Source organism: Furipterus horrens, unplaced genomic scaffold (genome assembly GCF_987537825.1).
Source record: "Furipterus horrens unplaced genomic scaffold, mFurHor1.1.pri manual_scaffold_4, whole genome shotgun sequence".
Taxonomy (NCBI): Eukaryota; Metazoa; Chordata; class Mammalia; order Chiroptera; family Furipteridae; genus Furipterus; species Furipterus horrens.
In genome coordinates this window covers 164292143-164307551 of record NW_028327174.1, presented here as the reverse complement: position 1 = coordinate 164307551, position 15409 = coordinate 164292143, and positions in this window count along the sequence as shown.

Genomic DNA, 15409 nt, shown 5'->3' with positions numbered 1-15409 from the left:
GTAAAGAAAATTAGTGTTTGATCCACATAATTATGCATATTATTTTCATGCTGTCAATTAAATGAAAGCCTAACCTGTATTCTTTCTCATGATCTAAGGTTGGCATTTCCCCTCAACAATCATAATGAGGTTCCCCATGAGTTGTGACACTAATAAGTCAGTTCTGGGAGCACAAAGAGGGTGAGGGGGAAACTCTAACATGGGAAGATAATTTCCCTGCCTGAAATATTTCTCTTTTTGAGCCTCTGTTTATAAGGGGAAGAGAATGGAATTGTTCTGACCCTAATTCATTTCTTCCAACAGTTTTCAGTGAGAGAAAGCAAAGTCATTGGACATTTTGAAGTGTTCACTGAGGTGTGACTTGCCTATGAAATGTAAGGGGTCTGGCTTGGTTAAATAAATTAAGAGGTAGCAGTACATACAAAAGGCCTTAGTTCTAGGCAAGCAGCTTCTTCACCCTGCCTCTGCCACTGGCTGGGTGTAAATAACTATATCTGAGGAAATATTTTGCTCTTGACATTTTGAAATAATTTCCTAGTAGTTTCTTTTAATCGTCCTCCCACCATTCCTTTCTAAAAAAGCACCTTTATGTCATCAGCCTTTACTTACTGGGCATTTGTGAACATGAAAGACCAAGATGATATGTGTATTAACTTTATTTCATCTGTAGTTTTTGTCAGGCTTCCTCACTCTGCTAATAGCTTTGTCTTCAAATATTCATCTATATTACTCAGAATTAGATTTGAAACTTTTACTAACACTTAATCCATTGTCTCAAATTAAATTGTTTACTTTTTTTTTTTTTTTTTATCCAGTAAGAAAAAAGATAATTTAAATGGTATGAAGAGAAGGAATAAAGAAGTATCTTTTCCTTGAGAAAAGACATACAGGTTCAGGCAGTTTATCCAAATAAAAACTGTTACATCCTCTCAGTCCTACTTTATTCTTTTAGTTTCAAGTCTTTGGAGAATATAGAGTAAAATACATACTAGCAGGTAAATCATTATGTCACTTGATGAAAAGGAGAGTGTTTTCAGGACAGGAGATGATATTGTGAAGTGGGGACAATGGAGATTTTCCCACTATGGAGATAACAGAGATTATGGAAAGACTATAACAAGGTGGGGTTTACTAATCTAATTTACCTTTGGCTTAAAGTAGAACAGGAATTTTCTGTGATATTCTCCCACCTCTTATCATAGATGTTTATCAGTTGGTTTAGATGCACTGCGGTAAACCAGTAAGTGCACTAGATAGAATCAAGAGATTTTTTTTTGCCCCACCTCACTCTGTGATAGGTGACTGCAAGCAAATCACAGTATTCTCTTCTATTTCAGTAACCCCTTATGATCTCCCTAGAATGCACTGCCCACTGACAGACTAGATATATAATCAGAGAATGGCTAGGCTATATGTAAAATGGAATTCTAATCCACAGTCAGCAACAATCATCCGAGGAAGCCAACCTAACATTTACAGTTATGAGTTCAAAAAGTCTAACTACTATCTCTGTCAAGTAGTCCAGGAAGCCAAAAGATAACCCTTGCATCTATAGCTCAAAACACCCAGGACTTGATTAACAACCAATGGCTTCTCTAATTTTTTCTCCCATTTCTAATTTAGGACTAAGAAGAAAAAGCCATATATGCACCCCTAACCAATCACATTGCATGTCCTGCTTCTAGTTAGCTGCCTATGACTTTCATATGTCAACTGCCTCCAATCAGAGAATACCTGAGGCTTTCCATTTCTTTTCACTATAAAGCTTCCACACTCCCCTGCCTGCCTTCCTTGCTTTATCAGGCTTTGAATAAAAAGCCTTTGCTTTTTCTCATTTGGGTGAGTCTTCACCTAGTTCCACACCACTGTTTAGTTTCCAATCCCATCCATAATCAACTGGTATAAGAACCTCACAGATTGTCTACCTTCCCTTAGTATTGTTCTTCCAAACCATCTTCCATGTCAGTAATCAAGTGATTGAAATATATGAACATTGAATTATAGCAAGCCTTGTTTTAACACTTTCATTAACCTTAGAATATATTTTAAAATCTTTAAAATCTTTAGCTTGACTGATTTTATCTCTTCTTACATGTCCACCTCCTTCTTTTTGACACTCAACCCCATCTGTGATCACATGATATCAAAATTCTTGGTGTTCTCAAAATGTGTCATATCCTATCACTTCAAGGCTTTTGTAAATGCAGATTTCTCTACCTGAAATGTTGTTCTTGATTTTGTTCATGTGATAAATTCTAATACCTCTTTAAGGTTTAGTATAGCCATCTTCTTCTTTGTGAAGCCTTCCCTAATTTTGCCAGTCTATGCTGCTATCAATGAAACATGTATTTTTATTTTATGTGATTTGCTTAGATATCTCTTTATTCAACTCAATGTTAGTTTTCACATTTTTAATTCCTGCTCAATATCTGGCATATTATAGACACTCAGTAAACATTAAAATTATGGATGAATGATTGAAAGAATGAATTTTTACATAGATGAGCTCCCATATGTGCCTATGTCAAACTCATGGAACCCAATTACTTTTCTTTGGTGGCACTTTTCTGTTCGGTATTAGAGAAGTTACCCGTTAACTCTTACAATGAGTCAAGTAGTAAGTATAGTAGCTGTTTTATATTTCTGATCTCTTTAAATTTACAATAATTATGCAGGATGAGGTATTATTTGCTCCCTTTTATAAATGATAAATCTAAATTTTAAAGAGGTTAAACAACTTCTCCAAGGACACATAATTAATAAATAGTAGAACTGGTATTTGAAAGCAGATTAGTGTAGAAATCAACATTGAGGTCTAAGGAGGATATGGATATTTACTTTCTCATATTAAAATCATAGGAATGACAGCTATCACCTACTGTAAGCCAAATACATGTTACAAGTCAAGAATCATGGTGGAACTAACTCAGAATAGAACTAGATATACAGTTGATTGTTATTATTCATGGATTCCATATTTGTAAAGTTGCCTGGTCTCTAAACTTTATTGTAACCCCCAAATCAGTACTCACAGCATTTCCATGATCATTTATGGATATGTGCAGAGCAGTAAAAAATTTGAGTTGCCTGACACACACATTCCCAGCTGAGGTTGAACATGGCAATGCTGTGTCTACTTGTTTGAGCTCTCACACTGCAAACATGTGTCTTTTAAAAAATGTAATTGTCTTTATTTTATGGAGCAGTTTTAAGTTCACAGCCAATTTGAGCAAAAGGTGCAGAGATTCCTACATACACCTATCCTCTCACATGCACAGGTTCCTCCATTATCAACATCTCACACCAGAATGGTTCATTTGTCACAATCAATGAGCCTACACTGACACACCATTATCACCAAGAGTCCATAGTTCACAATAGGACTCACCCATGACATTGCATATTCTATGGGTTTGGACAAAACATAATGGTATGTGCCCACAATTATCATGTCACATAGGGTACTTTCACTGCCCTAAACAATCCTCTGTGATCTCCTTTTTCATCCCTTCCCTCTCTCTAACCCCTGGAAACCACCAATCTTCTACTATGTCCCTAGTTTGTCCTTTTCCAGAATGTCATATATGTATAGTTAGAATTATACACTTGGTAGCCTTTTTAGATTGGCTTCTTTCACTTAGTAATATGTATTTAAATGTCTTCCAGGCCTTTAAATGGCTTGATAGCTCATTTCTTTCTAGTGTGGAATAATATTTCATTGACAGGATTACTACAATTTACTTATCCATTCAACTACTGAAGGACATCTTGGTTGCCTCCAAGTTTGGCAATCATGAACAAAGCTTCTATAAACACTTGTGTGGATGTAAGTTTTCAAATCCTTCGGGTAAATACCAAGAAACGTGATTTTGGATCATATGGTAAGAGTATGCTTAGTTTTGTTCGAAACTGCCAGGCTGTCTTCCAAAGGGGCTGCACCATTTGCATCCCCACCAGCAAGGAATGAGCGTTCCTGTTGCTCCACATCCTCACCAGCGCTGGTGTTGCCAGTGTTCTGGATTTTCCTCCATTTAACAGGTATGTGTAGACATGGTCTTTTCTGCAGACTATTTAGTGCAAAATTTTTCTCACTTACTTGCTTTTTGTTGATTTTACTATTTAAAACACCCCCCAAGCATAGTACTGAAGTTTGTCTAGAGTTCCTAAGTCCAACAAAACTGTAATATGCCTTATGAAGAAAATACATATATTATATAAACTTTGTTAATACATGAGTTATAGTACTCTTGGCCACGAGTTCAATATTAATGAATCAACTATTGGTATTAAATAACGTGTCTTTAAACAGAATCACACACAAAAAAACAAGGTTATGTATTGATTGGTTGATAAAAATGTTGTGAAATTTACGAGTCTAATCTTATATTTCCTCTAAGAGAAATGTTTTCTTATTCATGAATTTAATGTTCCCAGTAACATTACAAAATATTACCAATGTGAATAATAACTAGCTGTATTCTCTATGGTTTGTAGTATCATTTGCAGTTTTGGACTTTATTTTCTCTGTGAAGAAAGGAAGAGTAAAGGTAAAAACAAGAATTTGTGATTTTCCTTTTGCTTAAAGACCTTGACTTAGGAAAGTTTCCAAGTTTGTGAATTATAGTCATTAGTGCTCTTCAAAGACTACTTCTTTCTCTCTTCTTCTCTGGGATTCAATAGGATTTTACTACCTGGGTCCTAGTTGTTGGTTGGGATAATTTGAATTCTGAGAGAAATCACTTCCAAAAGATTCTTCAGTTGCTCATGGAGACACTCCAGAGCCCTCTTTCTCTCTTCCTAGGTGACCTACAACATTTGCAATGATGGCTGTTCTAATAGCCTAAGTCCTTGAGTAAAGGGGACATGAAGCACAGCCATCAGTTAACCTACAATAGGCATGTGACATGAATGAGAAAAAAAAAATTGTTCTTTTAAGCCCCTGATATTTAGGGTTTACTTTCCCATGTATTATAACTTAGCATCTTCTAATTGATATAAGAATTATTTCAGCCACTCAATGGAGATGGTTGTGCTCTAAGAGAGCCCAAAATAAAAATGAAAATAAAGAATATAAGGGATTTTGTTTAAAATTTAGATTCTTGAACACAATCCCCAATACTGTGGTTCAGGAGGTCTGAAATGCATGACAGAAATGCTCAGTTTAACAGTTCTCCATCCCTAAGGTCCTGATAACCAATGATCCACAGACCACACTTAAGAAACACAGCTTTAATTATTTTGGTAATTATAAATTATTAAGGTCATTTTATAAAGGGTTACCTTTTACCACAGATCTGCATGGATAATGACTGATGGGACACACCTTTTATGCTCATACTGATATATTTTCCAACTCTTTTATTGAAAGACAAAGGCATTTTTAACACACTTTTATGATTTCTGCCATTCAATCCTGGTAGTCTCTGCTATTAATGTGTCCCTGTGATAGTTTCATTAATAACAGAAGTGCAGCAAATGTAATAATAGTCTTTACAGCCACTTAGCAGATTGTTAAAGGACAGGTAAAGATGAACCAGCTGAAGTGACAGAGGGTAAGCGTCAGATAATCAGTGTGTCATTGCATAAACTGGAATTGAGCCAGGAAGTAAAGGCCAACAAAGAAGTGTTTTCAACAATATTTTCCAATTTCTTTTTCTTGCTATCTTTTTGTTGTTTTATTTTTTGTTTTTGTTTTTGTTGTGCCTGAACAGCCTAATCCTGCAGAACTGCTTTAGAGATAAGAATAATACCACACCCATTCCTTAATTCTCCCACGACTGTGCTCCCTATTAAGGATGTAGAGACACACCTTTCCCTTTCTTTATGAGGGAGGTTTTCTGCCTTGACTGAGAAGTACTGATGACACTTAGTTACATTCTCTGGGTCTAAGAGTGGTCCACCCTTTCAGCCATGCTCTTCCTCTTCATCCTTGGCAATATCTTTCATCTTGGCTTCTGTCACTCTATCCTCTCCTTCTTATAACTTTGATCCCTAAGAGGGGATAGCATTTAAGTTCTTTCCTATGTGCTCCTCAATCCTCAAAAAACCATAGGAAGTGGCTAATTAGCAGAAATTAGAAGACAGCTAGTGCTGTTCTGTTACTGATTAATCTAATTCTATCAGTTTCCCTTTAACCCAGCCATATATACATGTACATTGTTAAATATATGCATTTGTATAACTTAGTATTGTTTTTTCACATTATATAGTACTTATTTTATTTTATTTTTTATTTAATCTTTATAATATTTTTTCCATTACCATTTAATTCCCTTAAGCCCCCACCCCCCAGCAATCACCACACTGTTGTCCACGTCCGTGAATTTTTTTTTCTCCTTTCTGCTCAATCCCTTCACCACTTAACCTCCCTCCTAACAGCTGTCATCCTGCTCTCCACAACCCCTGCTGCTTGGAAGGAACCAGAGACCTCTCATCCCCACCCTTCTAGACAGTCTGCTTAGACACAGGGTGAGCAACTGATACAAGGGGACCCTGTCTGTAAGCTGGGCTACCAATCATATCCTTGATAATGTGAACTGAAACACATAAAAGCAGCCAAGCAGATAATGGTGGATAACGAAGCAATAAGAGCACATGGACTTGTGACGCAGTATACAGAGAGAATCAGACAAAAGGAGTAAACTTCCTACATAGCTTCTTCATACATACAGAGTAGAACAGCGCTTTCCAAACATCTTGTGGTTAAGTGGGGGCACTGTGACAATTTTTTAGTAGTGAGTTAGGAAGGAAAGTGATTGTCACTTCTTGGCAGAGAATTTAGCTATTGGTGTGAGATGCTACAAAGCTCTCTTTTCCCTCTGCGACAGTATTCTATATGGTTGTGCTCTATCAACCAGAATCCAGAGTGAAGACCAAGCAGGGCAAAGGCACCAGTTGATGGATAGAAAATGGATAAGTCAAAGAACTTATACCACGACCCATGGACATGAACTAAGGGGGGGATTGCTGAACGGAAGGGGGGTACTGGACAGAAGTGGTAAAGGGAAAAAAAAACTGGGACAACTGTAATAGCGTAATCAATAAAATATACTTAAAAAAAAGAGCCCCCCCAAATTCAGAACATCAAAGATTAGGGATAGAAATGGGACCCAAAAGTTTACACTTGAAAACATAATCTTATAATTAGAGTGAACAAGAATTCTTCTGATGGCACAAAAAATAAAGAAGACTCTGAAACTCCTGAAATAGCACTTTCTTTTGCCACTTAAAGACTAGGCAAAAGTTCCCTTCTGATGTGCTTCTGCTCTGTTGTATACTCTGAGTGAGATGTTTTCACACTGTGAAGCCATCATCTGTTGGTTTATTTCTGGGTCTCCACTGCGAGATCATCGGTCATTGACAGGAGTGGTTTCATGCTCATTGTGGTGTGCTATTCCAGTTAAGAATATTTTGATGGCAAGAAGTGGAAACTCATTTGAGATAATAAAATAATTGTTTAAAAAATTCTAATTGGTGGAGAAAATAAGATGATAGACCACAGGGATCTATTTTAAGGCTTTATTAAGGACAGGGAGTGAAGTATCACTGGGCCTCAGGTGAACTAGAACCAAAAGTCAGGAATTGAGATCACTCTTTTTGTATATCTCTGACTCTGCCATGTCTCTTATTTTCTACTTTCTGAGGATCAGTTCCATTCATTCCCCTCCCTGACTTTTTAAAAATCACATTCTATTGGTTATTTATATTGCATAAAGCCAGCTTGCCTTAATTCAACAAAAACTACTAGGTCCAACATTAAACACTGATTAATGATTTCAAAAGTCTTACTGGTACAAGTCCCCTCTTTGCAGAGCCCTATCATCAGCTTTTACATAGTTCCCTTCAGGTCAATTATAGTGGAGGACCAAGAGGACTGGTTATATGGTACAATGTTCATTGCTCAATCAGCAGAAACTGTGGGAATGAGCAGATTTTCTGATAAAGGGGCATAGACAAAGTAATTCCCTCAAAGGCTCCAAGTACTTATCCTTAATATCTGACAGCTAGGGAGGATCAAAATTATATGTTAAATGGATTAACAAATGAATATGGTGGATATTGCAGGTAATATATCAATTTTCTTATTTCTCTCTAAAATAACCCCACTTGAGCTGGGGATTGGGGTGGCATTAAGTTCAGGGAATATGGGCCCAGCCTGGTTGGGTGCTGGAGACAGCTCGCATTGGTTTATGAGAGGCAGTTATGCACATCTCTTCTCAATTCTGCTTTAATGAAGTCACATTGGTAGCTTGAAATCAACCATGATGAAAGTACTTGTACCATGGAAATCAGCCAATGCTCAATCAATGCTTGCTTTTTTTTCCCTTTTCTCTACAGAGAGCAGCTTATTAAACATTTTCCTGCATACCAAGCAGAATCATGGGTGGTCTAAGCTATTAATGGAAATCTCATGCCTCACTTTTCAGAGCTGGTCCAAGGGAGGTCCTGTGACTTAGTTCTACCAATGGAACCTGGGCTTTCTTGGATTTTCTTCCAATATAATAAGAGAGATGCTCAGATTTCCTGCCTTTTAAGAATGTGAAACTTGTAGCTAACTTGCAAAGGAGAGGCAAGCCTAAAAATAAAAACTAACAGGCTTACAATGAATGACAAGAAATATGAAAAGAACCTGTTTTTTGATGACTCATGAAGTAACTGCACCAAACTTGAAACTACCCTTCCTTGGGGTATCTTCTTATGATTTAAAAAAATGACATTTATTTTCTAGGGAAATTTTAGTTGATATTATACAACTTACACCCAAAAATATTCTAAATACAATGAATGGATTAATGAATGAACCAATGAATGAATAAATGAGATCAGTTATCTAGGTGTGTACTATGCAAAAAATACCTGAGACAATTACATCTATGAACAATTATGTGACACATGTCCTGCTGGACTTCTATTTTATCCTTCAGTGTTGTAAAACTGAATATGGTTGAATAGAGAACTTCTCATTTCTATATATATTTAGAAACCTTCTTCCTGAAGGACAAATTGTTCTTTTCTGAGTCCAATGCATACTTGACCATGGATGCTACCTATGGGGTACCAAATCAAAGAAAATATGCCAAAGCCTGACCACTTTCCTCCAGGGAACAAACACAAACAAAAATCAGGTAGCTAAGGTGAAAGGCTTAAAAAAAAAAAAAACAACCAGTTACTTTCTCAGGACTAACCATATGCATAACAATAGCAAAAACGTTGTTCTGGATGTTACTTCTTTAGTTTCTATTAAAACTGAATAGTGCCTGCTTCCATTATACATTTCCCTGTATATTTCAATCAAAATGTCACTTAGCCGCTCTTCCTAGAGTGCACTTAATATTTTCATTAAAACCAATAAAGCCAAGAAATGAAAAGGGTGCAGGTGGGTGCAGTCAATTAAACTCCTCTTGTATGTATTGTTAAATAGCAGTTGAGAAAAGAAAGAAGCCCCACTGAACACCTGTCTCTTCTTCTTTGAATGGCAGCTAACAGAAATCCACTTAGCCAGCTATTGTCTGCTTATTTTCCTGACAGATAATGTGAGGAACAGGCAGTTATGGGACTAGTAATTCAGATTTAATTTTTCCTTCATGAGAGCGCTATGGACACTGAGTGCAGTAATGGTGTCTGATCGGGATTCCGGGGGTGGGGGGGGAGGGGGCGGGTTTGGGGTGGGAGGATAAAAAAGACAATATGAAATGATGGGCAGGAGATAAGAGCCAGTCAGGGCTGTGGTTTATTCTGGCACATTTTATTACTGTATTTTACATCTGTCTCAAAAACATAAAGTTAATCATTAAAACATTTGCCTGGTATATGTGTGTGTTTGTGTGTGTGTTAAGACAAATGAAGACTCTACAAAAGTTGCTCTCCATCTTTTCTCACCATATTAACCATGTCAGTGGCTGCAAAAGACAGCTGTTCAGCCACACATTGAGGTTGTTTATGGAGCTTCCTCCTGTGAGCTTCTCTCTCAATTGAGAAAATTACCATGTTTCCTTTAATAAACTGGGACATTTTTGCTAACCCATCATTATTATTTCATTTTGATAGGAAACACCCACCCCTAACATGCACAACAAAGATTTGTTCCCACCAGACTAAATTAAAATTCTCTCTTGATCTTATTCTTTCTACCTCTCTTGTGTTCCCTCTCTCCCTCTCTTTTCCTCTCTGTCTCTCTTCTAAGCTCATATACCTAAATGCTAGCCACCCAAGTCGTTTCACAGACCAGCTGAATGAAGACTCTCTGAGGATGAATTAAAGAGTAGAATTAGAAGCAACTGTTTTCTGGCCAGCCTTTGAGGCCCTCTAGCAGACAAATGGTAGACAGATCTCTTGATTTATCTCTCAGTCACTGATACAAACCACTCAAAATAAATCAGCATTGAAGATTGATTTTCATAAAATTTTATTACTCAGGTAAAATTTATTGATCTGTTATGAAAAGAGGAAACAAGAAAAACAGGACAGGCCATGCTAAACTAGCAAACACAAAACCATCCATAAATCCTCTCATTTCAAATATTTGATATTTAGAGTAGAATATGTTTTTGGAGAAGTTCACTTTTGTGCAGTTTATGTTGCTTGGGAGGAAAGGTATAGAACCCAAGCACTTTAAAGCCTATCAGTTAGTTAGGAAAACATACACTGATTAGGTATGACCCTAATTTCTAAGCTCCAAATCCCAACACATTTTGACAAGGCATTTTTTCTCCTTAAAAAATTAATCTGATAATGTATTTTAAAATCCTCCCCTGAGGATATGTTTATTGATTTGAGAGAGGGAGAGTGAGAGAGAGAGAGAGAGAGAGAAAGGGAGAGAGAAAAACATCAATTGGTTGCCTCTTGTAGGCACCTAGACTGAGGATCGAACCCAAAACCTAGGTATGTGCCTTCACCAGGAATTGAACCAGCAACCTTTTGGTGTACAGGACAATGCTCCAACCAACTGAGTCATCTAGCCAGGGCAATCTAGTAGTACTTTTGACAATGAAGACATTAAATCTGAATAAGATCAGTTCAAGTTATGTGTTCCCAAAATATCTGAATTATAGACTTTCTATCCATTGAAGCCACCTCTACTTAACTCATGAACTTCTTAACATTATTTCTTCATACTCATTCATTTTGCAAGCATTCCATTTATTCATTCAGTCAGACAGCCTTTAATCAACAATGAACATATGCATGGGACTATGTTGCTGCTCTGGTGCTTTTATACTTACCAAATCCCCAAATATTTTTTAAGAAGTTAAATTCTTTCCTGTATGGAGCAAAGTCAATTAATTATTAGTTTGAATATATTATATATTTCTCTAATTTGCTGTGATCCTCGCAGATATTGTCGATGGGCGGGACAATAGGTGCTGAACAAATGTAGCTCTCCTGAACTGAACTCTCCTAGAACTCCTATTTTACAATTAAAACTTTATTATCTAGTCCCCTAGTTATGCATTCCCCTTCTCCCATATCCAAATGGTCTTATTCAGACTGGTGTTTGAAATATAGACCCTTGTGTCAGTGTTTACACATACTATTTTATTCGATTGTTTAAAGGTTCTTATAAAGGTATCCATGTAAGTATTACCTCTTACATTTGTAAAAGCTCCTAATTGACAAGAGTTTTGCACATTAACTAACATAGTACTGTGAACAACCAATACTTATTGAGTTCATACTTATTTCTATTAATCGATGATAAAATGATACATTCATGATAATGGATTATCTAGAAAATGTTAGAGGACTGTTTGTAATTAGATGAAAGAAGCTTTAACATTGGAAAGAATGAGAAAGTAGATCCATGAGAGAGTCACTCTCAAGCTTGATATGTATTCATGACATAATTGTCAAAAACAATTGTGTAAGCAGCTAATTTTATGTGTCATCAAACTGTGAGGATATACGTGTGTTATGGCAATACCGCAGTGTCAGTGGAGTGTAACGTGGTAGTCATCACTCAGATAGAGATTATATACCATGCCCAGTGGGCAAACACTACCCATCACTGATTTATAAATCAAACTCTCACGCAACCTTACAAGCTTGCTGACATATAATGATATGATAAAAATCAGAATGAATATTTTTAAATCAGTTGTGGTTACTTGTGGTGTTACTTGCATAGTCATTTCAAGAATCTTAAAATTGTGTATAAAATGAATGTGTCACACTTAAATTAGAAGGAAATACAGTGTGTGGAATTCTTAAAAGAAGTATTTATTTCTCCTTATATTTCTAAATCAGTTAAAATTTTTAGGTAGAAGAAAATTCCTAATAAATGGAAGAAGAGGAATATAAAACTTTTATGTAAAATTTATAGTAACATTGGGTCATTTTACGTAACATTGTTTGCTACAGGTCATGTTTATCAAATTAGATTTTAAATGTAGAATATAAAATTATTAATAATTATAGATGCGACAACATACAAAATTCATTTCTTTAATATGATCATTCTTCTTTCTTTTCTTTTGATTCAGAATGGCCTCACCCAGCACCCCGACCCACCTTCCTCCTCCCTTGCACAACTGTTCCTTTAATCATTAAGCCCTCAGGACAATGAGGTTCTGGTGGACATCAAAGTCTCTAGTCTGTTGACCTCAAAGACAGAGTTTTAATCAATAAAGATAACATCTAGGCCTTACTTATATTTCAGGTCCAGGCCCAGAAAAGTAGCAAAACCAGATGAAATAACCCTGTTGACATCAGGAACAGATACATTGATCAATTATCTCCCTGCCCTAGCACCAACAAATCAGTAGAGACCATGACCTTGACCAAGACCCTAACTTCCTTAGTCACCATGATTAATGATTTTTTCCCATACATATAATGCATCCCCTGAAAGCCATCACAGAGCAAGGTCTTAGAGCATTAGCTCACCTTGACTCCAGGAGTGGGCCCACTTCCTAAAAATAAACCCTCACATTTTTTGCTGTAAACTCCTGTTTGTGTCTTATTGAGCTTTGATGCACACAGGCAAAGAGACCCCTTTAGACCCCTTTAACATAGGCCTTAGAAATTTCAAGTTCCTAGAATTCTATCTAAAAACTATATTTTAAAACATTGTAGATTGTGAAATTCTTGATGATCAATCATATTTATTGAACTGTGTGACATATTTTATGTCAGCATTTAATAATGAAATAGTTTTATAAATTCTAGTCCTAAAAGTTATGATAATGAAAAACTATTGACTTCTTAAATACATCCTTCCAAGCCTCAACCTGAGAAGAAACAATAGGCTATAAATCTAGAAAATTAATTAGTTCATCTTGATTAGGAGATTAATCTCTTCCTTAATTTCACCTTTGTTTATAACACTTGTGTTATACTGTGCTTTATAATAGGAAATATACATTTTGTTCTCTGTCCACAGGTTCCTGGCTCATAGCTCCCCCAAACCCTTGTAATAAGGGCTATCTTTTGATATCATATTTGGGTACTGTCCTAAGTTCCTGAGATAATTTTTGAGTCACAAAGGTGAAATTGGTGTCTTTTAAAAAATTTTTTTTTATTTATTGATTTTAGAATGAGGAAAAATGAGTGACAGAGAGAGTGAGAATGCGCGCGCAAGAGAGAGAGAGAGAAAGAGAGAGAGAGAGACATCAATTTGTTGTTCCACTTACTGATGCATTCATTGGTTGATTTTTATACATCCCCTGACTGGGTACCAAACCTTCAACCTTGCTGTTATCAGGCTGATACTCTAACCAACTGCGCTGCCTGGCCAGGGTTGAAGTGAGTGTCTTTTGTTACTCATAACAAGCCCCTTTCAACCACACCTGAGTTTAGTTAGTGCGGTGACTTTGGGAAAGCCCCTAAGGATAGTGGCTGGTTGTCAGGGGAACCAACCCTGTGATTAGAGGGTTGGGACCTCCAGCCCCACACCACCAGTGGGAAAAGCAGCTGGAGGCTGAACCAATCAAAAATTGTCAATGATGTAATCAAATGTGCTTATTTAATAAAGCCTCCATAAAAATTGCTGAACTACAGGATTCAGAGAGCTTCTGGACTGGTGAACTTGTGGTGCTTTGGAGGGTGACATACTTGGAGAGGACAGGCATTAAAGCTCCATGTCCATTCTCACATAGCTTGCCTTATGTATCTCTTCCATCTGACTAATTCTGAATTTATTGTTTTATAATATATCAGTAATATACTAAGTAAACTTTTTTTCCTGAGTTCTGTGAGCCACCCTAGTAAATCAATTAAATCTAAAAAAGGGGGTTGTATAAATCTCTGATTCACAGCCAGTGAGAAGCACAGGTGGCAACCTCGCCCTGCGACTTGTATCTGAAGTGGGGGAGGGTGCAGGTTGTGGGGCTGAGCTCTTACGCTGTGGGATCTGATGCTGGCTCCAGGCAGATTGTATCAGGATTGAGCTACATTACAGGGCAGCCAGTTGGCACTGAAGAATTGCTTAGTGTGTGGGAAGTTCATATATCTGGTGTCTGAAGTGTAGTTGACAGTAGAGGAGAAACACAGGAAGTGAGCTTTTCCTGAGAACTTGCATGGAGGTGGGTTTTTAATGGGCAAAATGAAAACATTATTCTATATTGACATCTCTTCAGTTTTTCTTAATGATCAAATATAATAGCTATGGATAGCTAAATCTGTGTTGACCATAAGAAATAAATAAGAACAGACATATAGTAAACAGAAGTTTGCTCTGCCTTATAGATAGGTCAAAATGAGTTATCTCTGACAATCTCTTATTATGGGCAAGGCCCCAGATTCAAGTTCTTATAAGTAGTTAAATGGAGGAGCACAGTTTCTCCTGAACCTGAAGCTAAAACTGCCTTTAGCTCAAAGTAATCTGCGTACCAACAAGACATATATTAGGGTGCTTCCTTCTGAACTCCCACAATATAATATATAATAATAGAACTATTATTCTAAAAGCAGAAAACAAAAAGGAATGGGGGCTCTGTGAGGGGTAGTAAAAGTGGGTTTCATTGTTCATCTTTATAATACAATTTAAAGAAACATTGTAAATGTATAAATCAAAGAGTTTAATTGAATACAGTCCAAGAATGGGAGTGGGCATGGGAATGAGGAAGCAGGATAGGAAGATAATTTGGTTTACATTTTATACCCTCTGTACTATTTGAACTCTGTTTAAAAAATACACATATACTTATTTTATGATTTCCAATGAATTAAAATAAGACAAGTATAATTATTGTCACAACTTCCTACTGCCTGATAATAAGTTTACAGTTACTTGTCAGGTGTCATGGTGACTTTATTGCTGACCTGAAGTTTGACATTAACTTTGGCTTTGCCCTCATTTGTAAAAGGTCATCGACTCTGTGATATCCAGTCCTCAGAAGGGAGAATAATTTTTCCACTCACTGCTCTTGGATATATTTCCCTTCCTGGCTTTCTACGAGAATGGAGAAGACTC